Genomic DNA, 15,570 nt, shown 5'->3' on the forward strand with positions numbered 1-15,570 from the left:
ACTGAGGGAAATCCTTATTAGTCGGGAAATTGTGTTGGGGAAATTGATGGGATTGAAGGCCGATAAATCCCCAGGGCCTGATGGACTGCATCCCGGAGTACTTAAGGAGGTGGCTTTGGAAATAGCGGATGCATTGACAGTCATTTTCCAACATTCCATTGACTCTGGATCAGTTCCTATGGAGTGGAGGGTAGCCAATGTAACCCCACTTTTTAAAAAAGGAGGGAGCGGGAAAACAAGGAATTATAGACCAGTCAGCCTGACATCAGTAGTGGGTAAAATGATGGAATCAATTATTAAGGATGTCATAGCAGTGCATTTGGAAAGAGGTGACATGATAGGTCCAAGTCAGCATGGATTTGTGAAAGGGAAATCATGCTTGACAAATCTTCTGGAATTTTTTGAGGATGTTCCCATTAGAGTGGACAAGGGAGAACCAGTTGATGTGGTATATTTGGACTTTCAGAAGGCTGTCGACAAGGTCCCACACAAGAGATTAATGTGAAAGGTTAAAGCACATGGGATTGGGGGTAGTGTGCTGACATGGATTGAGAACTGGTTGTCAGACAGGAAGCAAAGAGTAGGAGTAAATGGGTACTTTTCAGAATGGCAGGCAGTAACTAGTGGGGTACCGCAAGGTTCTGTGCTGGGGCCCCAGCTGTTTACACTGTACATTAATGATTTAGACGAGGGGATTAAATGTAGTATCTCCAAATTTGCGAATGACACTAAGTTGGGTGGCAGTGTGAGCTGCGAGGAGGATGCTATGAGGCTGCAGAGTGACTTGGATAGGTTAGGTGAGTAGGCAAATGCATGGCAGATGAAGTATAATGTGGATAAATGTGAGGTTATCCACTTTGGTAGTAAAAACAGAGAGACAGACTATTATCTGAATGGTGACAGATTAGGAAAAGGGGACGTGCAACGAGACCTGGGTGTCATGGTACATCAGTCATTGAAGGTTGGCATGCAGGTACAGCAGGCGGTTAAGAAAGCAAATGGCATGTTGGCCTTCGTAGCGAGGGGATTTGAGTACGGGGCAGGGAGGTGTTACTATAGTTGTACAGGGCCTTGGTGAGGCCACACCTGGAGTATTGTGTACAGTTTTGGTCTCCTAACTTGAGTAAGGACATTATTGCTATTGAGGGAGTGCAGCGAAGGTTCACCAGACTGATTCCCGGGATGGCGGGACTGACATATCAAGAAAGACTGGATCAACTGGGCTTGTATTCACTGGAGTTCAGAAGAATGAGAGGGGACCTCATAGAAACGTTTAAAATTCTGATGGGTTCAGACAGGTTAGATGCAGGAAGAATGTTCCCAATGTTGGGGAAGTCCAGAACCAGGGATCACAGTCTAAGGATAAGGGCTAAGCCATTTAGGACTGAGATGAGGAGAAACCTCTTCACCCAGAGAGTGGTGAACCTGTGGAATTCTCTACCACAGACAGTTGTTGAGGCCAATTCACTAAATATATTCAAAAAGGAGTTAGATGAAGTCCTTACTACTAGGGAGATCAAGGGGTATGGCGAGAAAGCAGGAATGGGGTACTGAAGTTGCATGTTCAGCCATGAACTCATTGAATGGCGGTGCAGGCTAGAAGGGCCGAATGGCCTACTCCTGCACCTATTTTCTATGTTTCTATGTTTCACCTTTCTCTCAGATTACTTCTACATTGTTTTGGAAGGGCAATTTATCAGAATTATACCAAGGTTTAAAGAGTTAAATTATGAAGCCAGGTTGCATAAACTGGAGTTTAGAAGGCTGAGGGGTAATTGAGGTATTTAAAATGATTAAGGGATTTGATAGGGTAGATATAGAGAAACTATTTCCTTTGATGGGAATGTAATAGTAAAATTTGAGCTCGACCATTTAGAAGTGAAATCAGGAAGCATTTTCTCCCACACAAAGCTTAGTGAACATCTGTAACTCATTCCTCCAAAAAGCTATTGAGGCTAGGTCAAATGAAATCTTCAAGACTGTGATTGATAGATTTTTGTGGGGAAGAGCAAAGCTAGAGGCCATCAATATAAGATAGTCACCAATAAATCAAATAGGGAATTCAGAAGGAACGTCTTTACTCAGAGTGGTGAAACTGTGGAACTCGCTACCAAAGGGAATGGTTGAAGTGAATAGTATAGATGCATTTAAGGGGAGGCTAGATGAGCATATGAGGGAGAAGGGAATAGAGGATTATGCTGATGGATTTAGATGAGAAAAGATGGGAGCAGGCTCAAGTGGCGCACAAATGCCAGCATAGATTGGTTGGGCCAATGGCCTGTTTCTGTTCAGTATATACTATGTAATCTATGTAAGGGTAGCAGGGAATCTGGAACAACTCTTTTGATGAGACAAAATAAACATTAGATCGAGTGCCCCCCGATCTGGGGGACACTCCAGACACTTATAACTGCCCTCTTTTTTTCCCCTTTTTTTTGTGTGTGTTTTTTTTCCTTTTGTGATTTTTATTTTGGGGCATTAAAATCATATAGTTTACAAGTGCCCCCTATAAAAGGAGAGGGTGACACTAAAACCCGGCAATTAAAACAAAATTAAACTTTAAAACAAATAAAATCAAATTAAAAGGGAATCTGGAACAACTCTTTTAGAGTAAACAAATCAACATTAGATCGAGTGCCCCCTGATCTGGGGGACACTCCAGACACTTATAACAGCCCTCTTTTTTTTGTTGTTGTATTTTTGTAGGTTTTTTTTTGTGTTTTTTTAGGGCATTAAAATTCAATATTTTACAAGTGCCACCTATAAAAGTGGAGGAGGACACTAAAACCCTGGCAATTAAAACAAATTAAACTTTAAAACAAATAAAATCAAATTAAAAGGGAATCTGGAACAACGTAGGGTAAATGAAATTCAGGTGCAGATTAGCCATGGTCTAATTGAATGGTAGAACAGACTTGAGGGACTGAATGGCCTACACTTGTTCTCATGTAAATGCTAAAATCTGACCACCTGCATTTTTAGCCAACAGCTGCAGGCCCCAACAATGGGGGTTCCCTTCTTTTTTTCTCTTAAACTACTGCCTGGAGTCAGAATCAACAGTATTGCTGACAGTTTCCTGTGCAGGAATTTTGCAGCAGGTTTGTGAACCGAATCGAGTACCCTTTTACTCAGGAGTATATTCTCCACAGACACCACATGCATACAATTCTCTTCACTAACATTGGGTTGTGAGCATTTGTTGACCATTTGGGATGAGATAACAAATTGCTTAAAATCCCCATTTATCCTGCCTAATGGGCCTGGAATGAGATAATTGGTCATCATTGTGTCAGTTTGAAATAGATTTTGAGCTGTGACATTCCTCATCTGTAAAATTGTAAATGTCAGGTGGCTTTGAAGGTGGCCTTTCTTTTTAAACCCGTGCAAATTCACTTTGCTTTAAAACATTACACTTAAACACAACTCAATCTCAAAATCTTTTTCATTAATACAAATAGAGCAAAAATTCCAGAGGATAATATGCAACGATTGCCTGTGTTACCAATTCGCTCGTCAAATCCGTTTGATGGGTCCAATGGCCTTTTTAAATGTTACAACCTTTTTGTGTTCTGTGCAGTTAAGATAAAGGAAATAAAGGAACACTTCAGGATGTTTGGTAAAATTTCCATTTGAATCCTGCTGGATTATAAACACACTCTGTGCACTCAGCAAGAAATTAAAAAAAAAATGGTCTACTTCAGTTAATGCACATTTACCAGTTTTCAATTAAAAGTGATCCCAATTAGGGTGTGTGTGAATATATCAATTTAAATTGCAGGAAATAAAACAAAAGATGACTATTGACAAACCTGCGAATCTCGATGGCCGAATGTGGTAATGGCAGAAGTGCTTCCCACAGGCCACAGCGCCAGTGAAAAGCCTCCGCTCGGCTGGGGCCGGGAAAGACAGCGGCGCATGCGCAGCTGCCATCTCGGTGCTTTGTGGGTAGCGGCCATCATGAAAGAATCTGAAAACAGAGCGAGGGTGTGAGAGAGAGAATTCGCAAAGTTGAGCGGAGAGAAGATTTGAGCCGGGGGCGGGGGGAGAGCGAGAAAAGGTACGTGGAGCGAGGGGTGGTGACGGGCAGCGGCCAAAGCTCTGGCGCCAGCCGAGTTCGGAGGGCGGGGTTTGTGAAGTGGCGGAAACAAAAACCGGTGTGTGTGTGGGGGGGGGAAGTGTGGCTTCGGTGTCAAGGAACTGCGCTGGCTGCTTGTGCGCACACAGGCCCAAGCTGCCACAAAGGGGCGACGGGGTGTTGTGCGCGAGGGCCGGGGCTGCGCGCTGGGGGCACGGGCAGTTGTGGAACACTGGGTGCAGCTCCCTGCGCCGGCATTGGCCCAGGCGCCTCACAATGTTGCTGCGCATTCGGAAGCATCCCCGGGTGTTCTGGAGCCACGGCAACATTGCTTTATGATGTCACAATAACCCTTCCTGAGGCACCGACCTCCCGCTAACCTGTACAGCAAATGCTGCTGTTGCTGCAGAGCAAGTGTGTGTTTTGCATTCTCCTCCCACCGCCATTGTGATCCGTTTATAAATTAATATCTTGGATCATATACTTTTTAATGCTTTGTGTTTTTGTCACATTTCAGCGCATTTAAGCGCTGCTGACGACCTCACTTTCAACCTGAAGCTTCCTGTTCTGACAAAATGCACCCGACGCATTTAACTTTAGGTTTTTCAACAATGTTAACTCGAAGACGTCCCAAATTGGGTTATGCACTATTGATGTCGACTGCATACCCAAATATGTGTGTTTGTGAAGTGCAGTGATGATTGTTATGTAGGCAAATAGACTAGCCAATTTGCCCACATCTGTGAGATGAATGACCAGTTCCATTTTATTTTGGTAATGTTGGTTGATTTTGGTTAGGAGAGTGCCGTGGGATTTTTATTTTCACTGACCAGGCAGCTGGGGCCTCAGTTTAATGGCTCATCCAAAGGATGGTCTGATAGTGGCACTCCCTAACTGGTACACATAATAGGCGAGAAATTCGGTGACTTTGCGACTGGGTTTTTGGCGATATTTCACCCTCTGCAGTGAAAAACCGGTCGGCGGGAACTTTGGGCACCTTTTTGCGGTGGCGCTTTCTGCGTGCCACTGGGGTGGGGAGCGCTGCCGTGCAAGGCCCAAAATAGCGTTTTCACCTGAAATTTGGCTCTCCACGCCCATATTCTGCCAACAGGGAAAAACCTATTCTGCCAGCAGTGGCAAGAATGAAGACCTGCAAAAAAGGTAAGTTATTTTTTATGTTTTAATTCTTTGTCAGTGATTTAGTAAATAAGGGTTTTGATTTTTTTTGTTGTTTTCCTCCCCCCCCCCTCCCCCCCCCCCCCCCCCCCCTTCCAAGGCACTTAGACATGCAGCGCTATTGGCCCCGGACTAAAGTTGCCGAAATTCGCGGTTTGTGGCCCGAATCTTCGTGCAACGCCGATTTTTGCTGCTGCGCAAATTAAAGGCTGAATATCGGGCCTACTAATGGTAGCAAAGCCCAAACAGTAATTTTAGTGTAAAAATACTGTTTTTTAGCCCAATGTGTTTAAAAAAAACTCTTTAAAAACTTTTTGATCTTGATAAAATGCCACATAATAGATTTGTTAGCAAAATTGAATACCATGGGCTCAAAGGGATGGTGGCAGTGTGAGATACATGACAGATTAAATTTAATGCAGAGAAGTGTGAAGTGATGTATTTTGGAAGGAAGAATAAGGAAATAAGAAGGGATAATATAAAGTAAATTATACAATTTTTAAGGGGATACAAGAACAGAGGGGGTTCACGTACACAAATCCTTGGCAGGATGTTGATGAGGCTGTTTTTAAAAAAAAAAATCATCTGGGATTAAAGGGGGTTTATGGGATCCTTGCCTTTTAATAGAAGCATAGATTATAAAAGCAAGGAAATTATGCTTAAACCTTTATAAAATCATTGGTTAGGCTTCAGCTGGAGTATTGTTTAATTCTGGGCACCGCACTTTGGGAAGGATGCCAAGGCCTTGAATAGGGTGCAGAAGAGACTTATTAGAATGGTACCTGGGATGATGGACTTTAGTTACATGAAGAGATTAGAGAAACTGGGATTGTTCTCCAAAGCAAAGAGATTTGAGATCTAATAAAGGTGTGCAAAAAATTATGAAGGATTGATAGAGTAGGTCGGAAGAAACTGTATTCAGTTGGGGGGGGGGGGGTGGCACAGCACAGCACGGGTCAGTAACCAGAGGACACAGATTTAAGATAATTTGTGGGGGGAAGCTAGGAGGGAGATGAGACCATTTTTATGTAGTAAGTTATGATCTGGAACGCACTGCTTGAAAGAGTGGTAAAAGCACATTCAATAGTAACTTTTTTTAAACGGGAATTGGATATATACTTGGAAAAGGAAAAACTTGCAGGGCTATAGGGAAAGAGCAGGGAAGTGGGATTAATTGGATAGATCTTTCAAAACACGGGCACGATGGGCCAAATAGCCTCTTTTTGTGCACTGATTCTTCAGCTAATTGCCACCCAGCAGCCAAGGTTGGACATAAGGTTGTGTCCTGACCACGGGAGAGGCAGTAGTATAAACAGGGCACTGCTCAGAACTTGCAGGTTCATGAATGTCATATTTAGTAACATTCATTACTCTTTTTTTTATATAAATGTAACATTAGACTACAACCATAGTAGCACTCTCCAAGTTATCTCCTCTGTTATTGAAGTAACAAATTGCTGTCCTAGCTAAAAGTACACATTAATATTTACAAAAAGTAGTAACACTAGTGTCCCAATAATGTAATAATCAGAAATCTTCCACATATTTCAGTTTTGAGTGGCGTTAAATTATTTGCTTGATGAGTGTTAAGCTCTCACACAAAACTACAGCAAATAGACTCATTTTAACTATTTGTTGTATCCTAATGAAATTATTTTAGAAATAACTTACAACCTCAGGTCATCCTAAAGCACAGCCAAAAGAATAGCACTGCTGTAATGTAGGGGGATTCAAAAACCAAATTGCATTTTAGCAAGGTCCCACAAATAGCAATGAGATAATTGATCACATAACTTGTTTTAGTGATCCCAGTTGAGGGATAAGTGTTAGCCAGGACACCGGAAGAACTCCCCTGGTCGTCTTCAAATAGTGCCATGGGATCTTCTACATCCACCTGCCTGGATATATGGGACCTCTTGTTTAACATCAAATTTTAATCCAAACTGTAGTTAGGTGAGTTAACTGCGCTGTTAATATGGACAGCTGTATGACTACTGTTACTGTGATGCATAAATGTAAATAGGTCAATGCATAGAAAGTTCTTGTGCTTCTTTGTACAGTTAATGTATTATGTGCTAACCTCTTAATTATAGTGTATATTTATGATTAAGTAATGCATGTCTCTAATTTTTAAAATAATTACCCATGGAAAGCTGCCTACCACAGTGGTTTAAATCCAGGCCTTTCACCCGAGCCTAGTCCATGGGAAATAAGTTTGGGCAGTTTCAACACAGATCCTACAGCCCAAAGCTGCCCCTAATTTATCATCAGTTGGCGATGTCACTATAGTCTACTGATAATTCATACATAAAAAAAACTACAGATGCTGGAAACTGATATTTAATGGAAAAAAAACAACAAAAATTAAGTGAATTATCTAAATTCAAATTAAGCAATGGGAACTTTAATGCTTAGAATTGAATTATCTACTTATTTTAATTAAGAGTAGATGTTGTATTCCATAGTGTAGTAGGAGCTGAAGCACATTGTTGGGACATAAAGAAGGGAGCATTTTTCTGCACGTAATTATTCTTGGGCTTGCCCTGTGAGTGCTTGATGCTGACACTAGGTGCCTGAAATAGAAAGTGTTCCATTCGCTGGCACTGCATCCTTCACTTTGAGCACAAAAAGAGTGCACCTACGCAAGATTTCTGCTATCTTCAAAAAGAAGTTAATCTTTTCTGTCACTGACCACAATAAAATGTAAACAATTCATCTACCAACAAAAATGTAAATCCTGTAGTTGGTAAAGCTGAATGGGTTGTGGTTACCTGCTTGCTATTGATAGCAGATCAAAAAAAATAATAGCTGAAGACTTCCTTAATGGCTTGGTGGGTAAGTGCATTATGTGGTACTGGTGCAAACTAGCAAGGTTCCAGGTTCAATCTTTGGTCTGATCAAAGTGTGCTGATCTTGGGCAGGTAATTCTTGGGATATTGCATTAGCCTTTGGGTCCCGGGCTAGGGAGGAGGAAAAGTCAATTGGAATTTGCAGTTTTGATTGCTGTCCAGTGATCCCAATGGAAAGTGTGTAGACATTGGCTAACAGAATTGCGCTGAGCTATGATGCTGCCTGTGGTTGATGCACACTGAGCCCCTGCATAAAATATGGTCACTTGGGAGAGGTTGTAGTGGGCAATTGGTGCACTTGAGACTGGACCCTAGTGTGAATCACTGCCTTTTGGAGAGGAGCAGATGAGAGGAACGACAAAAACATTCTTAATTTTCAGAGTGGGAAAGGAAGATTTTAAGTTTATAAAAATTAAATGTAGTGGCTTGTTTCATGAGCAGGGCAACAGTGCTTGTGATGTTTTCTGAGGTTGGACACTGAAATACAGAAGCATGATTTCTAGAACCATGTTCCACTAAAAGCATTAAATGAGCGAGGAGCAGAAAGAGCCACGGCTCATCTAGATTTCAGCACCACAGCCCACAAAGATGATTAAACTGCTGGATAGGCCATCTGCTTTTAAACAATAATCACATAGGAAATATTTATTCATTTTAGGGTTCTGAGTTTTACTTGAGCATAATTTCCCCCATGACTGTAGTGTCACCTCTTTTCCATCCCCCTTTAATGTCATAATGGTATACAGTTTAATGAAATGTTGACTACGAATGGATGGCAAGTGTTAAATCATAATTAATAAAAATATACTGTAAGAGGGGTATTAAGTTAATAATCAATGTCTGATATGAAAATCAACATTTCAAATTTATATAGTGTCTTTAACGAAGAAAAAATGTCCCCGGGCACACCTGATTTGAAAGAAAATATTCTTTATGTAAAACACTTCTATTTATTGTCTTGTTTTATTAAAAAAAAGTCAACGAATGTAATCAAGTTTTTGATTCTTGTTTAACTCTTTGCCTGTTGCCAGTAATGTTGTCAATACCTGTTCCTGAGCCAACAACAAGATAGCTGAAGAACTTCTTGCTTGTGAAGGGTGGCCTAAAAGGTTTAAAGTCAAATCAGTCACATCAATGAAGCAACCAATTGGTGTATGGCTGTATAACTCATCTTTTGGAACTAGGTTTCAGCTACTTTTGGTTGCATTTAATAAATGTGGGCTCAGGTCAATGGAGACTCATACATAAATAAGATATGGACAAAATAAGAACTAAAGTAATTAATAGAAGGAAGAGGAAATTTCAGAAGAAATTCATAAAGATAATTATAGCTCATTGCATGGTTTTGATTATCCCAGTAATGTAAAATCTCCTATTGAGCTCCGAGACGAGAGATTAGAGAACGTGGCAGCGGGAAAATACACATTTATTATGTATTTAAAACTTCATAAAATAGTTTATTTAGTTGGATAAATAGCAGTAATTTTGCCGTAAAACTTGCATTGTCTATCAGTTGCTTTTAATATATGGGGATTTTTCAATGTCACAGCGTGTGACTGAACTAGCAAAATAAACAAAATAATCTGACCACTCTTTTGTCAGACCTTAACTATAATTCAGTTGGGATGTATTTTTCTGCCCTCCCTTTTTATAGTGCAAGAATTTATGTAATTACTGTGAAATGGTTCTTCAAACCATCTGATCAGTTGAAAGCAGCTTTTTATAATCTGTAATAAGAACAGAAAATGCTGGAAATACTCAGTGGGTCAGACAGCATCTGTGGGGAGAGAGAGAAACAGTTAACGTTACAGGTCGATGACCTATCATCAGAACTGGAAGTTGTTAAGATGAACAGCTTTTAAGCATATATAGAGGAAGGAAGGTGGATGGGGTGGGGGGAGTGGGCAGGAGAAGAACAAAAGGGAGTGGTCTGTGATAGGTCATCGACCTGAAACGTTAAACACTCTTTCTCTCACCACAGATGCTGCCTAACCTCAGTGTTTCTAGCATTTTCTGTGTTTTATTTCAAATTTTCAGCATTTGCATTATTTTGCTTTTGTTTTATAATCTGAATGTTGATTTGTTAATGTTGGGTTTGTAAAACTGTAAAAACTATACCTAAGCTGGTACACTGCTGGTGCACTAATCTGCTACACCCATGGTATTTTGCTGTTTTCAATGAATATAAAGATTGGAGGAAGGAGGTGGTTCCCCCTAGGGAGTGGGCAATTTGGAGGAAGGGTTTCCTGCCCTATTCTAGTGCAGCTGCCTTAAGAATATGTTGGTTATCTTCTGTTCTGCATGGAAAGTGCTAAATGGGTAAATGGGACATAAAGATGGAAAGGTATTTGTAATAGAAAACTATTAAAAAAAAAAAAAAACCTGTAGTCAGCAACTTGCAACAAAAACCAGTTAGATCTTTCCTCTTTTCCCCCTCGAGATATATTTTAGAAATGCTGCGGCTGTTTACTAAAAGCTAGTTGTGTAAAGTAGGACCCGCAGAAACTTTTACTTGAATAAATCGAGAAAAAACTGTTTCTCTTGCAGATAAGAATTGACCTGAAGATACTGCAGTGTGATTGGAAAGTTATGATATCAGATAACATGTTTCCATTACAGTGAATTTAAAGGATGTATAGAGGGAATGTACCAGGTTTATTTAGAGTAATGGAGATTTCATAGGTTGCAAGTGAAAAAGGTATTTGTTATATAGAGTAGGAAAAATAACCATTTTCCTTGCAATTCATACTTAAGATTTTTTTTACATATAGGACTGCACTCCATTAATTTCTGTTGGCAAAGAAAATACTGATGAGCACCCCCTATCCCAACTGCTTCAGTTTGGGAAATAGGAACAGGAGTAAACCATTCAGCTCCTCGAGCCTGTTCCACCATTCAATTAACAAGGAGTATTGTGTTCCTTTAATGGATATTCTATAGAAACATTTTTATAAAAATATAACTGCAATGTTTCAGACTATGGACAAATCATAAAAGCATAACACTGTGCCATAATCTGTGACCTAGGGAGTCGAGATGCCGCACCTGTGCTATTAACTTGTATTGCATTCTTCTGACAGTACAGAGTGGCTTTCAAATTATTGTCAAAAATGTAACAGTCTTTTGTAGTTTAAGGTTTTTAAAAAAAACTTGAGTTAAATTGATAGAAAACATAGCAGGCTACAGGGCACTAAATTACCAGCTCAAGAATGAATCTAAATGCATTCAAGGTATTTATTTCCGCTTATAATTTACCTGGCAAATTCAGCAAAAAAAGAAAGTGACAGACTTCCCAGGTGGCTCACTGGATGATTTCCCAGTGTGGTACTGAATGATAAAGATCAGCAAGATCTTGGGACTATGTCACAACAGCTACTCTTGGCATTGGTAGGGTCTATTTATTACATCAACACTCCTGGACATAGAAACATAGAAAATAGGTGCAGGAGTAGGTCATTCGGCCCTTCGAGCCTGCACCACCATTCAATAAGATCATGGCTGATCATTCACCTCAGTACCCCTTTCCTGCTTTCTCTCCATACCCCTTGATCCCTTTAGCTGTCTGGACCATATCTAACTCCCTCTTGAATATATAAAATGAACTGGCATCAACAACTCTCTGTGGTAGGGAATTCCAGAGGTTAACAACTCTCTGAAGAAGTTTCTCCCCAACTCAGTCCTAAATGACTTGCCCCTTATCCTTAGTCTATGTCCTCTGGTTTTGGACTTCCCCAACATTGGGAACATTCTTCCTGCATCTAACCTGTCCAGTCCTGTAAGAATTTTATATGTTTCTATGATCCCCTCTCATCCTTCTAAACTCCAGTGAATACAGGCCCAATCGATCCAGTCTCTCCTCATATGTCAGTCTTGCCATCCCAGGAATCAGTCTGGTGAACCTTCGCTGCACTCCCTCAATAGCAAGAACGTCCTTCCTCAGATTCTGAGACCAAAATTGAATGCACTATTCCAGGTGAGGCCTTACTAAGGCCCTATACAACTGCAGTAAGACCTCCCTGCTCCTATACTCAAATCTCCTGGCTATGAAGGCCAACGTACCATTTGCCGCCTTCACCGCCTACTGTACCTGCATGCCAGCTTTCAGTGGCTGATGTACCATGACACCCAGGTCTCGTTGCACCTCCCCTTTTCCTAATCTGCCACTATTCAGATAATATTCTACCTTCATGTTTCTGCCACCAAAGTGGATAACCTCACATTGATCCACATTATACTGCATCTGCTACCCGTTTGCCCACTCGCCTGACCTGGACTCATCCGGAAACGGTCAGTTTCCACATGTATGCTGATGACACCCAGCGCTACCTCGCAACCACTTCTCTCCACCTCGCCACAGTCTCTAAATTGTCAGACTACTTGTCTGCCATCCAGTACTGGATGAGCAGAAATTTTCTCCAATTAAATATTGGAAAAACCAAAGCCATTGTTTTTGGTCCCCAACGCTAACTCCGTTCCCTAGCCACTGACTCCATCCCTGTCCCCAACTTCTGTCTGAGGCTGAACCAGACTGTTCGCAAATTTGCTGTCATATTTGACCCTGAAATGAGTTTTCGACCACATATCCGCAACATAACTAAGACTGCCTATTTCCACCTCCGTAACATCACCCGTACTCCCACATTTTACTCTACATAAATTAGATCCAAAACTCGGTTGCCCGTGTCCTAACTCGCGCCAAGTTCCGCTCACCCATCACTGCTGTGCCTGCTGACCAACATTGGCTTCCGGTCAAGCAATGCCTCGATTTAAAAATTCTTATCCTTATTTTCAAATGCTGTGTCATCTGTTGCCTAGGCCCCAAGTTCTGGAACTCCCAGTCTCAACCTCTCCGCCTCTCTACTTCTCTTTCCTCTTTCAAGACACTCTTTAAAACATACCTCTATGACCAAGCTTTTGGTCACCTGCGCTAATTTCTACTTATGTGGCTCGGTGTTAAATTTTCATCTAACACTCCTGTGAAACGCAGTGGGACATTTTATTACGTTAAAGGTGCTATATAAATACAAGTTGTTGTTGACTAGAGCATTCCCACTACTGACTGCTATCCATTGAAAGTATTACATGTCAAATGAGAACAGGGTTAGGTTTGCTACAGCGTCCCCGAGGTGGTAAAAATCCAGCTGTTACTTGGTGTATAAGCTCATATATAAAGAATAGCTCTTTCCGTCTTGTTTTGAGGCGGAACGAGGCAAGTAACACAGGTTTTGATGCTCCTGCTCGCGATGCTTCTTAGTTACCAGTTGTTGCTATTTATCTAAACTGACATAGGCTGTGGTCATGAGCAAGTCACGTTGGTTTTAACATAAAAATGTCCAGATAAGTGCAATACTGTCAAGTTGAAGAGCATACTCGGTAACCCAGGACCCATGAGTAATACTGATAACCTAACTAGTGAAGTAGATTTCTATGATGTGTCCAAGTGTTTAATAGATATTTGGTATTCCAATTGAACAATATGTCACCATGCACCTAAATTGCTGTCTCTAATAAAATTGTGGTAGCATGTTTAAAGTATGCTAGTGTATCTCCTGTGTTGCCCACAGTAAGTTAGAGCATAGTGTTTCTTATCTGTCATATTCATATTGCTTTTGTATTTGTGCCTCACATCCTTTCACTCTTTGTTTAAGTAATGATGTGCTTCCCTCTCTGGGAGCTCAAACTTAGTTGCAAAACATTTTAGCAACTCTGGGCGAAGAAGTAAACGATAAACATTCTGTTGCTGCAGGAAGGGATGACTTTGAGGTACATTGTTGAGACAAAGTAGCAGGGACTTTATGACCTGATTTGGGAGTGTTTGCTAGTGGCACTTGATGGCAATATTGGGAAAGTGTCACTCACCACCTCAATTTGAACACCAAAATAATTTATCAAAACAATGAACTTTTAATTAGCATCTTTTTAAAAAAAAAGGCATTAATGTTTTGGGCTCAGCTGCAATGTCGTTCCAACATTTACTTTCATCATCATAGGCAGTCCCTCGGAATCAAGGAAGACTTGCTTCCACTCTTAACATGAGTCCTTAGGTGGCTGAACAGTCCAATACGAAAACCACAGTCTCTGTCACAGGTGGGACAGATAATCGTTGAGGGAAGGGGTGGGTGGGACTAGTTTGTCGCATGCTCTTTCCACAGCCTCCGCTTGATTTCTGCATGCTCTTGGCGATGAGACTCGAAGCTCAGCGCTCTTGCAGATGCACTTCCTCCACTTAGGGCGGTCTTTGGCCAGGGACTCCCAGGTGTCAGTGGGGATGTTGCACTTTATCAGGGAGGCTTTGAGGGTGTCCTTGTAACGTTTCCGCTGCTCACCATTGGCTCGTTTGCCGTGAACGAGTTCCGAGTAGAGCGCTTGCTTTGGGAGTCTCGTGTCTGGCATGTGAACTATGTGGCCTGCCCAGCAGAGCTGATCAAGTGTGGTATTTTCTTTATTTTTACTTGGTTTTTACTTCAGAGTTCTAGCAGTTACAATTTATTTGTACTTTAGTTAACCTGGCATTTTTGAACTCATTTTTAGACCCATTTTATTTAGTTATGAATCGGCAAAAAGGAAAAACTGCAAATCCTGGAAAACAGAAAATGTTGGAAATACATAGCAGGTCGCTCAGCAACTGTAAACAGAACAGGAAGGTTACAATTTTTTTGGTTGTGATTCCTGCAGGCTGAGATAAACAGACATTTTATTAAGGCTAAAATAGAGAGAAAAAGGAGAGCAGGAGACAACCAACAGAAAATACCAATTGCAGAGAGAGCAAGAGATTTAATGTAGTATGTGACCTGTAAACAGCTTTTAAAAAAAAATGATAAAGATTATCAACAAAATAATGCAGAAATATAGAAAAGACAGCAGAATGGACAAATAGTGGGGATGATTGAAAAGACCACGAGAGTCTACATATGACAGAGATGGAATTTTTTTTAAAAGCAGAAATTTTGTTCACTACAACCAAAATTATATAATAAAAAAAACACGAGCAATCTATTTAAGGAACATTAGGAACAGGACAAGGCCATTCAGCCTCTCGGGCTTGCTCCACCATTCAATTAAATCATGGCTGATCTGCACCTCAACTGTATTTTCCTGCCTTTTGATACCTTTACCTATTCTAGCTTCGAAATCGCCAATGGACCAGCATCCACATCCTTGAGGGAGCGGGGGAGAGAATTCCAAATGTTTACCGCCCTTTGTGTGGAAAATGTGCTTACTGATTTCACTCTTGAATAGCCTAGCTCTAATTTTAAGATTATGTCCCATTGTTCTTTATTTCCCCTACCAGAGAAAATAGTAACTCCCTAAACTACCCAATCAAATTCTTTTCACATTTTTAACACTGCGATCAGATCACCTCATAATCTCCTGTATTCAAGGGGATACAAACCAAGTTTATGCAACCTGTCCTCATAATTTAACCCTCTCTGCCCCAGTATCATAGTGATGGTATTCAATTCTTCCAAT

The 15,570-nt window shown here is 40.9% G+C and overlaps 1 protein-coding gene across 3 annotated transcripts in view; it reads left to right on the forward strand.

Annotated features, from left to right (window-relative positions):
• Positions 1–3,944: 3,944 nt before the first annotated feature.
• Positions 3,945–15,570, forward strand: part of znf148 (zinc finger protein 148) — a 74,758-nt gene continuing 63,132 nt past the window's right edge. For all 3 annotated transcript variants that reach the window (XM_070875489.1, XM_070875490.1, XM_070875491.1), the window contains exon 1: positions 3,945–4,057. The gene's annotated coding sequence lies outside the window, so the exon portion shown is untranslated. The remainder of the gene's footprint in view (positions 4,058–15,570) is intronic.

This window comes from Pristiophorus japonicus, chromosome 3 (assembly GCF_044704955.1).
Source record: "Pristiophorus japonicus isolate sPriJap1 chromosome 3, sPriJap1.hap1, whole genome shotgun sequence".
In the NCBI taxonomy this organism is placed as follows: domain Eukaryota; kingdom Metazoa; phylum Chordata; class Chondrichthyes; family Pristiophoridae; genus Pristiophorus; species Pristiophorus japonicus.